The sequence below is a fragment of the Serinus canaria genome, chromosome Z, assembly GCF_022539315.1.
Source record: "Serinus canaria isolate serCan28SL12 chromosome Z, serCan2020, whole genome shotgun sequence".
In the NCBI taxonomy this organism is placed as follows: domain Eukaryota; kingdom Metazoa; phylum Chordata; class Aves; order Passeriformes; family Fringillidae; genus Serinus; species Serinus canaria.
The window spans coordinates 13071204-13091479 of record NC_066343.1 but is presented as its reverse complement, the minus strand read 5'-3'; the positions used below and the strand labels follow the sequence as shown (position 1 = coordinate 13091479).

General features: G+C 45.8%; 1 protein-coding gene and 1 long non-coding RNA gene across 2 annotated transcripts in view; one reads left to right on the top strand and one right to left on the bottom strand.

Annotated features, from left to right (window-relative positions):
- Nucleotides 1–20276, top strand: part of GRIN3A (glutamate ionotropic receptor NMDA type subunit 3A) — a 384347-nt gene that overhangs the window by 348380 nt on the left and 15691 nt on the right. The gene's annotated exons all lie outside the window — the stretch shown is intronic.
- On the bottom strand, nucleotides 15247–17628 carry LOC127061057 (uncharacterized). The gene is made up of 3 exons (XR_007780480.1): nucleotides 17079–17628; nucleotides 16602–16719; nucleotides 15247–16224 (listed from the first exon to the last, which is right to left on the bottom strand). It is a non-coding gene; the product is annotated as an uncharacterized LOC127061057 (long non-coding RNA).

The window sequence follows — 20276 nt, the reverse complement described above, 5'->3', positions numbered from 1 at the left end:
CCTGAAATGCCCAGAGTGGCTGCAAGAATCAAAACGCGTTGGTCAGGCTCCACGATGTGGCTGGGGGACACAGAGCTCGAGTGCTGTCTTGGATCAAACATCATGGGAAGCAGCCAGGAAAACCAGGCAGAAAATCTTTAGGCCTCATAAGTGCCCCTTCCTGGCAGGCTTGACAACTTCTGGCTGAGAATGACAGAGCTTTGTGGAAAACTACTTCAAAGGGTCACTTTTCTCAACCTTTTGCAAAAGCAAGGCCACAAGTCTTTTCCTACCTCGTGGGGCGTAGGCTGGGGGCTGCTGCTCCCTGGGGAGCTGTCGGAAGCTGCAGGGCTGGATGCCGAGCGCGTCGCGCTCGGCCGGAGGCAGCCGCTCCCCGTAGAGCTCCTGGAAGCGGCTCGGCCCCTCCCGCCGGTCCGGCCCCGGCCGGTCCCTGTGCAGCAGGTGGAAGCTGCAGGACGGCCGACGGGAGAGCAGCGGCCGCTCCCCGGGGGGCTGCTGCAGGCGGCCGGGCCGGGGGCTGCGCAGCTCCCGCCCGTCCGGCAGCGGCCGCTCCCTGTGCAGCAGCAGGAAGCCGCAGGGCGGGCGCCGGCGGCCCTCCCGCCCCGCCGCCGGCCGCTGCCTGTTGGCCGCGCTGCGGCGCTTGATGTGGAGCAGGAGGTGGGGGCGGTCGCGGTGAAAGCAGGGATTGCTGTAGTGCAGCCACGCCCCGGCATCGCCCGACGCAGCCGAGCCGAGCCAGCCCGGCACCTTGCGGAAGCCGTAGCGGTACAGCTGCCGCACGAAGCTGCGGAACTGCGTGGCCCGGAAGGTGTGCGGCAGCGGGGCCCGCCCATCGCCACCGCCTCTCTGGGCGTCGCCCGAGCTGAGCAGCTCTCGCTCCAAGAGGGAGCGGTCGATGAGCAGCCCCGTGGCCATGCTGTCCCAGCGCACGGAGCGGACGCGGGGACTGTTGGCCAGGCGCCAGAGCTTGGCAGGGAAGGTGCTGGCGCGGAGCCCGGCGGGCAGCGGCAGCTCCGCCATGGCGTCGATCGCCGACTGTCGCCGCAACGCCCGCAGCGCAACGGCCGCGGCTGCGCCGGCGGCGCGCGGCCTGAGGGGGGCGCTGCGCTCGGGCCCGCGCGCGCTCAGCGCGGCCCCGGCATGGGCCGGACTTGGCAGGGACGAGCGCGGCAGAGCCGGGGCTGCGGGCACAGCGCGGGCGGGGCGGCTCCGCATGGCCGGGGCAAACCCTCTCTTTCTCTGGCTGCGGTCATCCTTCTGCCTTTGCTTTGCAATGCAACCCCAAAGCACCAACGCAACGAAGATAAAATAGCCTCTTCCCAGCCCCTCTTGATGCCCGAGGTTATTCCTGCCCAGGTCCATGACTTCTCATTTCCCTTCCTTGAACTCCATCAGATTCCCCTCAAGCCAATTCTTTAGCCTGCCGAGGTCCCTCTGAATGGCACAAGCATTTGGGCTGTCAGCTGCTCCTGCCACTTTTGTGTTCCCTGCAGACTTGCTGAGGGTAAATTGCTCCTCCAGGCTGGCCATGAGTGAAGACATTAAAGAGCATCTCCCGCAGCATCAGCCCCTGGGGCTCAGAGCACCTGGGACTTGCCTCCAGCTCTACTTTGTGCCACTGATGACAGTCCTCATCCATTTTTCAGCCTTCCTTGCTGGGCATTTCGGCAGTTGGTGTTTAAGGCTGCTGTAGGAGGCTGTCTCACAGGCTTGGGTAAAGCTGGGGTAGACATCATCCATTGCTCCACCCATATCCATCAGTCTGGCTGTCCTGTCAAGGCGTCGGGTAGGTTAACCATTACTCCCAATCAACTTCTCCATTTGTTTGGAATGGTTTCCAGGATCAGTTACTCCATCCCCTGTCAGGAGATGGAGACAAGGCTGACTGACCTGTATTTCCCTGTCCTTCTTACTCCCTTGGAAGAAATCAGTCTATTAGAGCAATTCTGGCTTCTTCAAGCTCGGCAATTCCAGTACAAATAACCAGTAAGAAAAATCAAGCTCTGAATAGAGTCTATTGAATTCTTCTTTCAGCTACTGTTCTAGGCCACAATAAAGATCTTGTTTTCTTTCCTGTATTAAACAGATGACATAAAAAAAAAAAAAAAAAAAAAAAAAAAAAAAAAAAGAGACAAAAGTCTCCTTAATAGAATGTAATTATACCTATTTTTCAGAAGACACATAACTACATAACTTAGATTTTCTTTCCGGATTAGACTGAGATGATAGGACTTGAAAGCTTCCAGAATTTTGATATTTTTGTTGTCTCCAGCTGTTTGGAAAACTGTTTGAACATGATGAAGATGTAGTGCTTTTGAAAATGCCATTCTGAATTTTATGCTTGTATTACATATAAAAGTACCTACAAGAATTTTAGGAAACCTGTAGCACAGATTCCTTCCTTGCAAATGAGGAAATGCCAGAGTTTGTTTGATCTTTGGTTTTTTATCTTATGTTTCTGATTCCCATATTTTTATATGCATATGTATCTTTTTTTAGTATTGTGGTCACATAGCCCATTTTCTTTCAGATCCCAAAATCATTAGTGCTTAGAATAGCCAGTGGACAAGTAATCAATATTCTTTTTCACCTCTTTTATTTCATACTAAACTCAGACACCATTGATCTTTTGGGAATCCAGAACAATGCAGGGAAGATTCAGCTATCAAGCCCTGTGAATTCTCTCTTCTCTCCTTTTCCATTCCCCTTGTCCTTCATCTCTTGCCTGACCTCAGGGCCCTTTCCCCTCCTGCCAGGTCCTCTGTTTGCTGCACTGCAGTGAAGCTCTCAGCTGTGGGTTCCCCAGCGTGGCAGCTCCAGGCTGGGAGCAGCAGAAGCCAAGGGGGGCTGAGAGCTCAGACACCCCCTGGGCCAGCTCGGCTTTCAGCTGCCAGGGCAGCCTGGAGGGAAAGGGGGCAAGAGAGAGCTGAGGACACTGCCAGAGCAGCCCTTGGGCAGTGCAGGGTGAGAGTGGCTTAAACTGTAGCTGAGCCCCACTGTGGGGGCACAGGAGGCAGCTCTGCCACGGCCGGGGCTGTGCCATCCATCCAGGCAGAAAGGCAGTGCCAGCGGGCTCTGATGGGGGAGAGCAGGCTCCATCCATACCAAAACTTGGTCAGTCCTGCTAAAACCTCCCTTTGTCCTTCTGTCTGAACATTGATGGTAGTTTGGAAAGCAGAATGGAGGTGACACGAGACAATCAATTATTTCTGGTAAACAAATTTCCCACGGGTTTTTTGTTTGCATGGGGGTTTTTGGTTTGCTGCCGTGTTTTAGTTGGTTTTGAGTTTTTTTGCATGTATGTGAGGCTTAAATGTGTCCTAAAGTTCTTGTGCATTCATGAGGCTGTAGAGTGGCCTCCACGGGGATCTCCTTGGCTCTGCACAAGCCCAGAGAGCAGCACTGGCACCTCAGGCCAAGCACAGAGGAGCACAGGATGATCTGCAGGGTGCTCTGTAACAATAGGCACTTTGGGCTGTTGTCCAGTGTGTAAGAACGACATCCCCTCTTCTTCAGATTCTCCTGAAAATGCCTACTGTGCTTGTTTTGTATGATGCAGTTCTCTTAAGCCCCTGTTACACAGTATCTGCAGGAGCATTCACACAGATGTTTGCTAAAACAATTCTGCTTCAGCTGAAAAGCATCAGGTACCCTGAGGAATAGCAATAGAAAAATGGACATAGAGAGACTTCAGGAGCAGAAGCAGCATTAAATGCATGATGATTATGGAGATGTGAAAATACAGAAATCCACCAGTGATTGCACAGCCCACACATCTGCACTGGGTTCTGCAGAAGGGCAGCAAATAATGCCCAGGTGTGGAGACCATGAACTGGTGCTGCACTTCTTTGTCATTTGGCAGAGCTGTGGGAAGCAGGGATTAAGAGCGATTTTGGAACAGGAAGAAGAAAGGGACAGACAAATCCCAGGTGAAGACAGAGTGGCACTGCTGTGCTGTTGAGGATTTTTTGCAGGTTGAGGATTTTTTGCAGGAGAATGGCCATATTCAGCCAATGCCCAAGCCTGCTTGGGATAATGGACAATGGACATGTTCACAAAAATGGATAATGGAATATTCAGAAATGGGGTCAGTATATCCTTGAAAAAATACAAGAAGAAGAGTCATCAGGACTCAGCAGGTTTGTCAGTGAGCTTGGGAAAGTGAGGACAAAGACAATTAATGGGTGGGACAGATGACCAGAGACAGATGCATGAAAAATCAGATGATCCAATCAGCATCCTATTTTAGATGCATGAACAGCTAGGCCTAATCAATCATGGATTAGCTAGAGACATGTGGACAGTAGAGACTAACTATAGATATAGTCTTTTTAGGGATAACAAATTTGGCATCACTGGATCATATTGGTTGTCGTGTGATGTCCCTGAAGTTCCGCACCCCACATTTTTGGTGGGGAATGCCGGCACTCCCAGCATGGTAGCATGAGAGGAACTCGAGGACAGCAATTTGGCTGCTGTGCAGAGAATCAGAGCCAGCCTTTGAGGAGCGGAGAAGCCGGTCGAAAGTATCCTCACTGCCCCAGTGAGAGGAAAAGGTTACTGGGGCTCCAATCTTAGATGTCTTCAAGCTCACCCTGATCAAGGTGAGCGGCCAGGGAGGAGATGGGGTCTGATCATGAAAGGGAAGGTGTTCAGAAACTCCTCCAACATATCCTGTCTAAGAGAGAACACAAGTATGATGCTTCCACTTTGAAGGGATTATTACACTGGGCTTGGGACCATAATCTCATAGCAGGAGTACAGGGTGCTTTTGAGATTTCGACATGGGAAGCTGTGGGGCGGATGTTGTGGGACTGCATTGCATCCGGGGGGAATGAGGCAAAAGAGGTGTCTAAGTATGCTACTTTGTGGAAGGCTATCATACAGGTGCTGCAGGCTTTAAAGACAGAGAGGAAAGATGCTGCTGCAGCTTGTGCTGCCCTTGCCTCTGAGTCAGAAAAGCCTCAGGCATTTCCAGCAACTTCAGCCACTGTTTTCTACAACCTTAGATATTCCCTTTCACAGCCCACAACCCATCGGCTCAGCATCGAGCATTACACCGACTGCTCCTCCAGCTCATAGTGAGAAAGAAGAAGCTGCTGCCTCTTTGGGGAAATTAGTCTGCAGACCAAAGGATACTTGTACTTGCAGTGAAAAAACCTCTTTGGGCTTGTTAGTCTGCAGAACAAAGGACAGTTGTACTTGGAGTGAAAAAACTGCTGATAACAGTAACTTAGAGACTGAACGTGCTGTAAAGGATAAAGAAAAGAGATGTTGGTATGAGTAATGCTTCTATTGAAGAGGATTTAAGATCTTTAGTGGACAATTTGCAAAAACTGGTGGTTCAGCAAAATGATTCAGTTGTTCCCAAAAGAGACTATTCTTTTGAGAAAAGGCACTTGCCAATGATTGTGGGTTCAGACAGACAATCAGGAAAGCGGTTGCCACCCTCTCATTTTGTCTCTGAGCCAGCATCCGAGCTGGTTAAATCCTCTCTCTCATACTGTAAAGAATGTGGAATTAGAATTGGAATGTAACCCTGGAAGAGAAGCAGCACAAAAAAAAGAAAGTGGCAGGGGGTTATTACAGAAGGGACTTTTGTAGAAGGGACTTTTGTCACAATTGATATACAGGCTTTTCCTGTAGTAACTAATGCTGCAGGTAGAGTTTGGGAACCTTTCGATTGGAAGATTTTAGAGAGAGTAAGAGCTGCAATCTCACATTTTAGTTTAAAATCCCAGCTTGCACAGTCACTTTTGCAGTATGTTTTTACATCTAACACATTTATTCCAGCTGATGTGCATACCCTAATAAGGCTCATAATGCCACCCCACCAGCAGGTGATGTTCCATAAAAGCTGGGAGGAAAAGTGTGTCCAGGAAGCAGCAAAACCTCGGGCGCAGGGTGATCCTCTGTATGGTTTAACAGCACAACAGTTACTTGGCAAAGGGCCCTTGGCTACTGCCACTTCCCAGGCTAGGAGCACTGATAAAGTTTTACAGATGAGCCAAAAGCTAGTCTATAATGCCATTCTTGCACTTCCAGTTGGGTTACACACTAAGTCTTTTACACAAATTCACCAAAGAGAGAATGAGGACTTTGATAAATTTGTAAATCTTAATCCTGATTTGGATTCAGACACAAAGGTACAATTGTTAATTATTCTGGCTTTTGACAATGCTAATGATAAAACTTGGCAGATATTGTGTACATTAAAGAAGGGAGCTGATGTTACAGAAATGCTGGAACTGATGGCTAGGACTACAGAAAGGCAAAAGGCGTCCAATGTAGCTGCTACAGTACAGGATGCAGTAAAACCACTGATTTCTAAACTGGAAAAGAAGGCAGAAAGAAAGAACAATAAGTGCTTTGGATGTGGTAAAATCGGACATGTTCAGAGTCAGTGTCGCTTTGCAGTTATGAGAAAATTTTGTTCTATCTGCAAAAAAGATAACCACAATACTAAGGAATGTCGGTTCCAGGGAAGCAACCTTGCCAATGCGCCCTCTCCTCACATGCAGAAACAAATATGGAGAGCTGCCTGGATAGCTCAGCCTCCCACCATGGAGGAGGGGGACTTCACTCACTCCGATCATCAACTTCTGGAAGTGCTGGAATGGAATTGGACACCGCAGTAGGTGTCACCATTATGGACTCTGCTGTACACCTGAGAGACACCAATGTAAAAGGACTCTTGGGGGGTGGGCTTAGTGCTTTTCTGTTAGGGAGATCATCTGCCAGTAAAAAAGGGACTGGATATCATCCCTGGGGTTATGGATGCATGTGTTATTAAATTATGGTTAAAACATTTTCCCTCCTCTATCTATTCCCAAATGTTCAGGAATTGCTCAGCTTGTTCCTTTCAAGTCTTGTGTCCCCTGTACAAGCAGCAAAGAGCGGGGAACAGGAAGCTTTGGTTCCACAGGTAACCCAGAAGTATATTGGTCCATGGATATCACAAGAGGTAAACCAGACAAACAGGTAACCCTGACACATCCTAATGGTGAATCTCTTACTGAAAAACTCACAATTGACACTGGAGCAGATGTAACCATCAAATGCAGTATGGCCAAAATATTGGGCATTGGTTGATCCTCCTTTAGGCATTGCAGGTATTGGAGGGACTCCGGCAACTCAAATGAGCAGAGATGTAATTACCTTTATTTTCCCAGATGGAGTGAATGAATCTGCAAGGCCTTACGTCATGCAATCTCCTGGTACTTTAGTAGGTTTGGTTGGTAGGGATCTGTTAAGCCAGGTAAAAGCTACCATTGTCACACAGTCTTTTTAGCAGCGGCCACTGGGGGGAAGCTGATTCTCAAAATCAGCTGGACCACTGCTACACCTGTGTGGATTGATCAGTGGCCGCTGTCAAAGGAAAAGCTGCCCATAGTTCAACAATTAGTGCAAGAGCAGCTTGAGGAAGGGCACATAAAACCATCCACTAGCCCGTGGAACACTCCGATTTTTGCCATCCAGAAAAAGAGTGGGAAATGGAGGTTGCTGCATGACTTACGTGCTGTTAATGCAGTAATGCTAAGTATGGGTGCCTTGCAACCTGGTCTTCCATCTCCTGCTATGATATCTGACTCATGAAATCTATTAATCATTGATCTCAAAGATTGTTTTTTCACCATTCCCTTACATCCAGATGACACAAAAAATTTTGCTTTTTCTGTTTCATCTATCAAAAAGGCAGAACTCTAAAAACGAGATGAATGGACTTGTTTGCCCCAGAGCACGAGAAACTGCCCTGTGATGTGCCAAATTTATGTTGCTTGTGCATTAGAACCTGTTTGGCAGCAATTTCCTGAGTATATCATCTATCAGCTCATGGATGATATATTAGTGGCTGGAAAGCAATTAGACTGTTGTAAAAACCACGACAGTTTTGCTAGAGGAGAGGGGATTAAAAATTGCTCTTGATAAGGTGCAGCATTCCACTCCTTGGAAATATCTTGGGGGGCAGATTGATCAGTCTGTAGTGAAACCACAGAAACTCATCATTACCACTGAAATTAAAATTGTACCTGATGTCCAGAAGTCAGTGGGAGATATTCAATGGATCAGAACTATTTGTGGGATAACTAATGCAGAACTTGAGCCATTAATACAGTTTCTGGGTACTTCATCTCGGGCAGAGGAACGCCGGACTCTGGATAAGAGACAACAGCGGGCCTTGGATCACATTGCCACAAAGGTTGCTACATCACATGCACATCGCCTGATCGAGGACGTTCCAGTTCAATTGATGATCATCAATCAGAGCAAGGAGGATGACAAATTTTCCAAGCATTCTTTCACCTTAATTTGTCAATGGGTTAAAACTCAGGCTAATCCTTTATTTCTTTTGGAATGGGTGTTTTGCCTGTAAAACAGTCTAGAACTATTACCACTCGATTGGAAATTTTTACTCATTTGATTATGGAGGGTAGAGGGAGAATATTGGAAATCTGGGGACATGAACCGTATGCAATTGTAGTACCCCTGGCTAACTGGTATCTTGAATGGGGAACTGGGCATTTTGTTTCTTTTCAGGTAGCTTTGGCTGATTCAAGGACTTAGTGCGCTTTGGCATTATGATACTTTGTAGTCTTTTTCCAGTTCTGCTTATAGTGCCTTGCCTACTACACTGTGTGCAGAAACTAATTGACTGTGCTTTTAAATCAGTCTGACTTGTGCAAAAACAAAACTGGGGAACTGTTGAGAGTTTCTTGCAGGTTGAGGAGTTTTTGCAGGACAATGGTCATATTCAGCCAATGCACAATCCAGCCTGCTTGTGATAATGGACAATGGACACGTTCACAAACAAGGAATAATGGACGTATTCAGAAAATGGAGTCAGTACATCCTTGAAAAAGATACAAGAAGAAGAGTCATCAGGACTCAGCAGGTTTGTCAGCGAGCTTGGGAAAGTGAGGACAAAGACAGTTCATGGGTGGGACAGATGACCACAGCCAGATGCGTGAAAAATCAGATGATCCAATCAGCATCCTATTTTAGATGTGTGAACAGCTAGGGTTAACTAATCATGGATTAGCTAGAGATGCGTAGACAGTAGAGACTAACTATAGATATAGTCTTTTTAGGGATAATAAATTTGGCTTCACTGGATCATATTGGTTATGGTGTGATGTCCCTGAAGCTCCACACCCCACATTACCCCATTTGATACTCTGAATGGCTACGAATCCGTAACTTTTATTTCAAGTTGTACAAGTTGTCATGTATTTTTTTTTCACATTTATTTTTAAGTAAGACTGCAAAAATAAAGTAAGGAAAAGTACGAAGTACAGTTAATACTGTCCAAAGAGAGATGTTAAATACAGACAGAATCAAATAGTGTGAAACCATGTCAAGCAATTTCTGAAGGCATCTGAAGTCTGCTGGTCTGAAGTCGTTGACTGAAAGGAATGGTAGAAAAACCAGAATAAATGTAAAAAAGACAAGACTGGCTATCACATCTTTAACAAATATCCATGCATAAGCACCTTCTATTATGATAAAAAAGTTGGTCCTGTTCAGGTCAGTGAAAGTTTCCAGCCCAGCTGACTGCAGAGGGCTGGAAACTGCATGCTTTGTGAAAAGGTAACAGAGAAAACATTAAACTGGTCAGGCTATCCTTTGTCGTTCAACCTCTGTTTTCTCCAATAAAAATGAGGTACATGCTTATAAATCACAATCATTCCTCTGCTCTCTGTAAGTCTTATTTTGTATTGCACACCAGTCTTAAAATTGAATTTGCTGTTCTCTTTTCTATTCTTCTAGCAGTCACACGAGTAGGGACAAAAAGTGCTGACAGCTCACAGAAAAGAGTGAGAAAGTGCATCCCACTTGAGTGGTTTTTTTGGTTTTTATTGCTATGTCACATACACATGTGACCCTCTCCTTCAGTGAGTTTCACTGTAACCACTCATACCTGCCAAATATCAGTGTGATTCAGCAAAGGGATTAATTTGTTTCCAATGTCAGACTCCTAAAGTCTGTGCCCTACATGAAGATTTGTTCCCATCATTAGAGACCTCCTCAACAAAGCCTCTTGGGTTTATCCTGGGAGCTACGAGCAGAAGTGCCAGCTGAGCACGTCTGCAGCTGCCAAAATCTCCTGAAGCCCCTCACACCACCGAGCTGAGCTAGATTTACATATCTATGTATATATCTATATCTATATCTATATCTATATCTATATCTATATCTATATCTATATCTATATCTATATCTATATCTATATATCTGTATGTAAATCTATCTCCATCTCTATCTCTATCTCTATCTCTATCTCTATCTCTATCTCTATCTCTATCTCTATCTCTATCTATCTATCTCTATATCTATATCTATATCTATATATCTATATCTATATCTATATCTATATCTATATCTATATCTATATCTATATCTATATCTATATCTATATCTATCTATATCTATTTATATCTATAGCATCTTGTCCTTGGCTGACTATATGATGCTTGTATTCCCAGTCATCTGTTCTGGTTTTGCTGAATAATAAGTTTTGCACCTTTAAGTCTTGTTCCAAGAATGAAGGGGGAGAGAAGAAGCACAGAGTTTCTTTTCAGAAACTGCACTCACTCCTCCACATTCCTGCTCCTGGACTGTGATGTTTGCAGATGGACAAACGGCAAGACAGAGCTCTCCTTTGCTTTTAGTTAGTTTTAGTTAGCTGAGGCAAAGAAGTTCCCTGGGCTGTGGGGGTTTTTTTTTCCCTTTTCTTTGGACTTGTTTAGACCTTCTCCAGACTGAACACCAGAAGAGCACTGGAAGCTCACACCTGTGACCCACCGGGCCGGGCCTGGGCCACGGCATTTCCAGCACCACAGGGACTGATAAGAGACTGAGTGAGCTGAGCTGCAGCCCACGGAGGGGACTTTCTGAGTTTGTCTCTCTTTTGGAGCAGCAAGAGGTTGTATTGTTTAATATTGTTTAGGTTTTATTGTTTAATAAACGGTTTTTTCCACTTTTTTCCAAGGAGATTTTTTTTTCCTGAACTGATTGGGGGAGGGGCCAATTGAGTCTGCTTTCTGGAGGAACCCCTTTGGAGGTTCTCTCCCAAATTTTCTCTGAACCAGGACACATCTATATCTATCTATCTATCTATATCTATATCTATATCTATATCTATATCTATATCTATATCTATATCTATATCTATATCTATATCTATATCTATATCTATATCTATCTATCTATATCATCTATCTATATATCATCTATATCTATATCTATATCTTTATATATATAGATATATATTTAAAGTAGATGAATGTAGCTTCAACTTCAGCAGCTCCTCTCCTGTACCTGAGACCCCTGCCCTGCACCCCATGTTTGTAGGGTCCATGTGTGTATGGGAGACCCTTTTCCTTCTGGAGCAGCCAATGAGGCACAACAGATCCCACAGGTTGATGAAATTGATCAAGATGCCCTCTTGAAGGCACCTGAACCGAGGATGAGATCTCCACCAGCTCTACAGGCAGTTTGGACACCCAGCTCCCATGCAGGCACAGGTACATGGAAAACTAAAGTACAGCCTGAAATTATTAAATAACAACTGTAATCCACCTCATTTTTACTGGGGGAAATAAGGAGTGCAAAGAACATGCAGTCCTACTGCAGAAACTTTATGTAGCTGCCTAAGAATATTGGAGAGCATTTTTAAGGGGAGATGCCATTTTTTATTTGCCTGTCCAAAAGGACATGTGTGTTCTGCAGGTCTTGGGTGGTATCTGAAGGCTCTTTATGGACATTTTGCACTTAAAGCACTCTTAGATGGCTGTGCTGAACTAAATTCTAGATACCTGGTTATCACACATTTGACAAGCCTTCCTATACAATCTTGGAGCAGCCCAGTAGAGCAAAGCCAAAAATCGAAATAAAACTGATTCTTGGTTTAGATGGCTTAAAATATTAAAATGTGAAAAATATTAAACTTTTTTGTAGTATTACTTTTCCTAGATGGAAACCATAAAGTCTGTGATCTAAACTGTCTCTTACAATCCATGGCTGCACTCCCTATTAGCTGAAAGAATAAATTGTGCTGCACATGGATAATCAGGAGATTTTATCACATGGTCTGAACAATCCCAAATCTTTGATATTGAACTGCATTGCTGCTACCTCAGCAACCCCCAGACGAATGAATACAACAATCAACTTTGTAATGTACTGTCTTTTTCTGCCTTTCTAAACAGGATAAGATGATACTGGCCACTTGGGTTTACAGTTCTGCATCACGTTGCTGAACTGTCATTTGATGATTTCTTACAGAATCTGTTAATCAGTTTCTTTCTACTGGCACATTTTCTCCTTTATAGCCATGGCAATTTCAGAGATTTGTTTTGCTCTCAGCAAATTTGCTGACAGACTGCAAATCAGACCTGTGTTTACTTGCAATGTTGCACAGCTCCTGGGAATGCCTCCGATGGCAGTCGATGTCATTTACAGCACTTTCTGATACTTCAGTGACAAATCAAGCGATACTGGTTCCATACTGCAAGCTGTAGCAATGGGTTTGTCTTTTACATCTGTGGGCTGAGACTAAAATTATTCAGCAACATACAAGAAGTGATGAGTTTTCAATCAGTATAAATCTAATCCACATAAAACACATTTTAAGTATAACTAGGATGAGCAAGATAAGCTCTCTTATTCCTATCAAGTGATTCTTTGAATCCTCAAGGGTCAGCATCTCTTATCCCCATCATTGATGAGATCTTCATATTAACTGCTAGAGAACATCCTACAGGTAGTTTGTGCAACCCTACTGGTAACAATGTCTGGTGTTTACCACAGATGAGGTCTCAATTTTGTTTTTCTTGGTGACAATTAAAATTGTTCTTTGTAATCTCCTAAATCAAACTTCTGGGTTGTCAATATTTTAACTGAATAATTTTTCAAAGAACAGCTATATTTCTCTTCCTGATTTTACTGAGAAAGAACAGAACACCAGGCTAACAAAAAATGTAGATGAGAACTTGTTTATGTATAGCATTTATTCAGCTGATACTGCATACCAAGTACCTATACACATGATTTTTAGGTAATGGTGTATTTAACCGAGTGATTAAAAAGTGATGTAAAATAACTCTCAGGTCATTGCTTTAAAAGATTTGCTCTCTTCCCTTCCTTTAACCTTTCTTTCAGAGTCATGGGTAGTTGCAAATGAGAAAGGAGTTCCAAGATATCAAGGTATTAGTCCAGTGGATTACTGTCTTTAAAATAAAAGTCAAAATTATATACGTGTCTTGTTTCCTAGAAAAAGAAGAAAAGAGGAAAATAGAAATCTAGTTTTTATCCCTGGGTATTAATCAGATTTAATGGAAATATTGCACAGAATGAAGTAGAATTTGGATTAGATTTTCAACCAGCCCTGCAATTCTCACCCTTATCAGTTTTAGCAAAGTGTCTTTCTAAAATAGAAACCTCAGAAAAGAATATGAAAAAAATTTCTATGGAACCATGCTGGTGCAAAACAAGTACACTTTCTTAAGGTTACCCTTTCTTCACACTGGTGAATGTTACAAACATATAAAATTACAAACATACATATAAATATATACACATATATATATATGTGTGTGTGTGTGTGTGTATGTGTGAATGTAAATATTCTAAAGAAGAGAAAGCTTGGTTATAAATGCTGAGCACAACCTTTGGAAACACAGATGGTACTTAATGCAGAGACAGTCAAAGAAATTAAAAATCCAGTATTGGCAGTAGGTCAACAAGTTCTGATGTCTTATAATTTCTCTAATTTATGATCAGGTTGGCTTCCTGCAGTGGCTGGAGCTCAGGAAGCCAAAGAGAGCCTGCAGGACAGGTGACTGCGCTGTGACTGCAGCACCAGGAGGGGTAGCTGGCAGCTCAGGAGCGGCTCCGCTGTCAATCCGCGATGTACCCGCTGCTCCTGCGTCCTGCGAGTCCTTCCCTGGTGGTGACAGCAGGAGCTGCTCCCTGCCGCTGGCCAGCTCCTCTGCCTGGAGTTCCTTTCCATCCTGGCAGGACAAGCTCCCTCTTGCCTGGAGCCAAATGTGTGCCTGCGCCTTGGGCTGCCTTTGCCAGGTCTCTTTTTCCAAGCGTTTGACTCCCAGGCTTCTGCCCCAGCCCAGGGACGTTTGTCATTTCCATCCCCAGGCAGGTTTACACGGTGAACAATTTTGGCTTTACCTAAGAGGTGAATCATTAAGACTGTGGTGCTTTCCTGTACACAATGTCTTGTTAAGACCAAGAAGAAGCTGCTCCTGCAGCTTGGTTTGTGCCTATTCCCACGCCATTTATTCCACACTGCATGACTAAGGAAAATCTATCCTTTTCCTCACTAAGTTCAGGCTCCAACTGAGTGCAAATATGTGTTAAAAGGGAATAAATGTCAGAATCCCATTACATTTTTCCCCACCCCTCCCCATCCATAGTGCTGCCTAAGGGGGTTCTAGAGATGGACCACAGCTCTCAGACAAATAATCTCAGACGGATGTTTCACAGACAAGACAGGTCTGTTACCCACAGCTGGACAGACCTGTGAGGAATTTGGTGCCATGGCTGTCATACACTCATCAGAGCTTCAGAATCAGTGAAGAAATAGGGACAAACATTGATGTGGTCATTCATCCTGAAAATGAGAAATGCCCCAAAAGCCGATGTCAGTTTAAAAGGGAAATTCATTGCAGATTGCCACAACTGTACTGCTTAGATACAGTGACCACTGCCTGTTACAAGGTGGCTACAGAACAGCACAACTCTTCTGACGGTATGTAATAAACAAATGTCCATTTCAGTTCCCACAATCGAGTATGTTACAGCTTTCTAAGTGCTGCCTACGTATCTCTGTGTGCGTCTGTATGAAAAGAACCAAACATGGACTGAATTCCCTGCATATCCACAGAGCAGGAGTTGAGAGCTCAGTGGAGTCCCAGAGTTTTCTCAGCAGGCCTCTGCAGCGAGTTCTGAGCCAAGGTGTGGCTCTGCTGCCAGCCCAAATCTGCGCTTCCCTTGCTCAGCCTGAGTGCAGGTAGGGCATGTGCTGGCCATGGCCGGAGATTTCCATGGCCAAAATCCTATGGCATTTCCACCTGCTCATGGCTTTGGGTAGCACACATGACACAACAGCCATCGCAGCTGACAAATGGCTTTTCTTGCAGATTGCCACAGCCGCACTGCTGATCCACAAATCCACTAGAATCAATTTCAGTTGAAAAAAATCATTTATTACAAATTGCTACACCCGCGCTGACAATACAGAACTATACAATCTCAATTTAGGGTAAAACCAGGAATTTATTAGATTATTACAACCAGTCTCTGTAAAAATATACAAATACCAACTTCAGATAAGAAAAACCTTATTTATTAACAACCTCTACAACAACTAAGATCAATTGGGTGTTTAAGGACTTAATTTATTACCTATTACTACAAGCGTACAGCCCATACAGAAATACAAAAACCAGTACTCCCTCTCTAAACAGCCCTACACTAAGAATACAATATATAGAATTACAAACTATAGCACTTCATACACATTAAATGGAATTAAAAATATACATAAATGAAGATATACGTACATATACAAGTCTAAAAATCTTGAGAGGTAAATACAGATTAAACATATTACATATAATATATATCAGTAGATATACAAAAAAACCCTATCTATACATATACAAATATCACCATCCTAAATATCCACCAAACTGTATCAATACAAATATACAGCTATACTTCAAGACACATATGTAAATATTAAATAGACATAAATAGATCAATATACATTAGAAAATATTAAAAGAGACATAGCGACCAAAATGAATTCCAATATACCTATTTAAATAGACATATACCCATAACTGCATCAAAACAGATACCTCCACAGCTGTTAAGCTAGGAAATAGAACTAAACACAGATATAACCACAAACATATATACTTAGATACATATATACACATATATGTAATTACAAAAACATTTGAATACATACGCATTCATATATATGTAATGCATCCATAAATAAAACAACATGTATAAAGAAATATTCCTATACAGATAGAAGCCTAGACATGTACATATCCATATAACTATCTCTTTCTATTGTCTAAGTCCAGACATCAATAAACCGCACTCCTAGCAGAGGCCCCATCTTCAAAGCCTCTCCATCAGTCTCCTCCTCCCGTGCAGAGCAGCTCTCCTGGACAGGGACAGCAGATGGGACATCTGGCAGGTAAAGAGAACACTGAGTGAGTATGGGGACGCTTCCCTTGGCAGCAGCCGCACTTCCATCAGGGAAGAGGAAATCTCAGAGCCTCCCCAGGAGGGTCAGAAAGAAAAAGCAGCCGAGTGCGCCAGGCTGTGGTGAGCGCAGCCGCGGTGGGACCGTCCCGCAGCCCCGGCAGCCCGGCACAGGCGGCACAGCTCCCGGGCCCTGCCGGCACAGCTGCCTTGCCCAAGGACAGCCCCTGTGCCGGCCGGGGCAGCTGCGCTGAGCGGCCCCAGCACGGGCAGGGCCCGCTCCTGCCCCGCCGGGCAGTGCCCACGGCCACAGCCCACGCTGCCCTCATCCCCACCCTGCCTGCCCGGGCCTGTGGCCTCACCTGGGCTCTCTCCAGGCTGGCAGCAGCAGGTCCCCGTTCCCTGCTCCTGCTGCTGCCCATCAGCTTCTCCCTGCTGACTCCCGTCAATCCCTGGCTGTCCTCAAAGTATTCCTTGCAGCTGTGGCAAAAGTGGAGGCTCTGGAATTGGTTCCAAGGCCTGGCAGAGCTGCAGTCCCAGAGCCCTCTGTGCTCCCTGCTGGCCCCCTCCATCCCCTCAGCCTTGCCATGCTCTCGCTGAACCCCCCACCCCCTTCAATTTCTTCAGCCCTTCAGAGTCTTCTCACCCCCCCTCAGTCCCTTGTGACCCATCCCATCCCCCTTGGACCCACAGCCCCTCAGCCTGTGCCACTTCCCTGTCACCTCGGTGCCAACATCAGCCTCGGCTGCCCCCACAGCCCCCAGCCCCAGCAGCAGCTCAGGCTCCCCCTCCCTTCAGCGCCACTGCCCCCTCAGCCCCCTCAGCCCCCTCTGTCTCACCATCCTTCAGCAGCTCCTCAGGGGACAGCGCCTGGGGCCAGTCGCAGCTCTCACCGCTCCAGGGACAGCCGGGGCTGGAAGTGCTGCTCCGCCCGGCCTGGCCGCCAGCTCGAACCCAGCACAGGGAGAGGGGACACAGGAGGCACAGGGGGAAAAGCAAGAGGTGAGAAAGACAGCCGAGGGGGGAAAGAGGCAAAAATGCAGCCTAGGCCTACTCAAAGAGCAGCCTATCCATCAATGTATTCATCTAAACATTCATATTCCACTGTCTAAATAACTACGCACATTTAGAAATATAACTTCATATATATAAAATATTTTTTTACACTATACAAATAAAAATTTAACTCTAAAAAACTATAAATGTATATTTACAATAAAATATATCACTTCTCTGACTATATATCCACATTTAACTCTACAGATCTATCAATATATGCACATATAAACAGAACACTCTAATCTATAAAGAGAACTATACCCATTTATAAATAAAAACATAGCAAACTATGAACATATTTACAAACAGAGGAATTCTACCTGCCCGATGGTCATGGGCTCTCCTCTGTCTCGTCCTGCCATGCAGGGCAGCCCTCCTGGAGATGTTGGTCAGATGGCATCTGGGAAGCCAAGGGAACGCTCAGTCAATATTGGCCCTTGTGCACCTTTCCCCTGGACAGCAATTCTCCTTTTGCCAGGGACTGTCAAAGATGGCCTGAAAGGCAGACTCTCACTTGGCAATTTGAAGCCTGCCCTTAAAAGAACAAAAACCATTCCAAGTGTTCAAAAGTGTGTTTCAAAACAATGAAACATTTATTGAGATCCTTCAAAACATTGAAGGATCTCAATAAAGTCTCAGCACTCGCTATGCAAAGTCTCAGCAGCACTGAGTGAGCAGCAGCTGCTCCAACTCCACCATCGGCTCTGGCAGGAAGGGCTGCGAGGGACAGAACTCCCTACGAGGCCTGCAGGCTGCACCAGCTTGCCTAAGGAATGGATCCAAAGCGCTCTCTCTCTCCACTTAGGTCTCCCTAATCAGAGCTCATTCCAGCTTTCCCTTCTGATACTGGACTGACTGTGATGTTTCACTTGGTTGGCCTCTGATGTTCTGCGCCTTCTTTTTCTTGTGAGTCAGCACCAATACCAGCAGACTGGTACTACACTGAGTCAGTGATCTGGACTTCTAGCCTGACTTTTTGCTCTTTTTTTTTCCCCTGTTCCTTCAAGAGTCACTCAGCCTGGCCTCCCCTGTCAGCCTGCAGCAAATTTATCCACCGACTTCAGCACAAAGCTGGGAGACCCAACTTGGTGACACAGCTCCCCCAAGGTCAGCTTTATTCCCTGCTCTCTTGCCACAGCAGAGGACTCAGGGTCAGAGCCTCTGGATAAGCGTGGAGTGCAGGGCTCAGGCAGCTTGTGCCAGTGCAGGATTTGAACAAAAGGCACCAGGAAGCACCAAGCCTGCTCAGAGCAGCCATCTCACACCTCTCTAAATCAGTGGGGGCTCTGTCCTTACCAGGCTCCTTGGGCTCCTGGGAACTGTTCCTGCAGCTCTCAGTGCCAGATGCAGCTTCCTCTGCTGCAGCTCTGTCCACAGGCTCCCCTCCTGAGGAATCAGGGGCAACACTGACATTGTCCTGAGCAGAAAAACAGAAAGAAAGGAACCCAAGGATCACTCACTGTTTTCCTGGAAACACATCAGGGATACGATAACTCTCCTTCTCCACTCCCAAAGGACATGGAGCACAGAGGAGGGAACGCTGCCCACACGGTTCCCATGAGGAGCCTTTTAAACTCAGGATTCAGGTGGCCAAGGTGAAACTGAAGCTCTTACAAAATGACCTTTGAGACAAAACATGAGCACAGCAAACCAGAAGACACCAAGTAAACGCGACGTGCCCTCACGCTCTGACCCTGGCTTATGCCAGAGCTGGGAGAAATCAGCCAGCAGAAAGCCAGGGGCTCTCCCTGCTGCCAGCACGGCTGCCAGCAAGGACAGAGCTCGCTCCCAGCCCTGCCCAGGCCTGGGTGCTGCAAACCCCCACACAAAGCACACATTTCTGCCTGGGAGTCTCACCACCCCCAGCCAAGCACTCACACAGCCCAGCACGAGGTGCTGCTTTTCGGAGCCCTCTGCTGCTGCCCCATGGATATGATCCAGGCAAACATTTCTGCACCCAGGGCATTCCCAGGATCACATTTGTGATCAGTGGCAAAAATCTGGACATTGGGCCAGCAGGAAAAAAAAACAACCCAAAAGACAGAAAAAGCCAGACAACCTAGTAGCGTTTCTATTCCACTAAGGAAGTAAATGTCCACAATGAAGCACCTGCAAATTACCTTTGGACACAAAGATATTCTCACTATGACCGGTTCCAGATTATTCATCTCTTCTGCGAAAGCCTGGCCAAACGGGACCCCCAAAGATCCTAAAGATGGTTCCGAGCCTGTAATGTTCCCTTTTATTATGGAATAAAATGCTTCTGAAAACTGCTATGTCTGACTTTACAGAAGACAAAAGTCATGCCACTTGACAAGAAGGCAGTGGTAAATCCAAAGACATCCCTCTCCCCACCTTGAGTCTTCCCTGCCTCATAATCATAAATGTACTGCAGGCAATGGGTCAGCACATGAATAGAACGAGAGACATTCTTTGGCCAACACGCATAATAATCTGCAAAAGGACAGAGAGCTGCAGCTCCAGCCCAGCCCCACCCACGGCTCTGGGGGCGCCTACACGCACGGCAGGGCTCACACAGCAGCTGCAGCAGCTGCAGCCCAGCCCTTGCTTGGCCTTGGCCTTCCCACCCAAAAGAGGCACAGCCCACACCTGCTACTGGAACAGAGGCACCTCTGGCATGCCCCTCCCTGCATGGGACCCTTGGCCTTCAGTGGCAATTCTCCAAACACTCTTCTCCTCTTTCCCATCAAGAAAAACCTCTCCTTCATTTCTTCCTCCTCTTTTAGAAGTATTTCTTTAGCAAGCATAATTAAACAAACAAAATAATGATTAAATAAGTTCAATTAAAGAAGCCTTTGCTTCTCCACCATGTAACAACGTTTGAAAGCTCTCAGTCCAGCCCCTTTTATCCCCATCCAATGGAATTACCTGAGCAGAGGGAGATCTTTCAGACAGGGACATCCTGATCTCCCGAATCATTTTTTCCACAGCAAGGCCTAGATCTACTGGCGGCCATT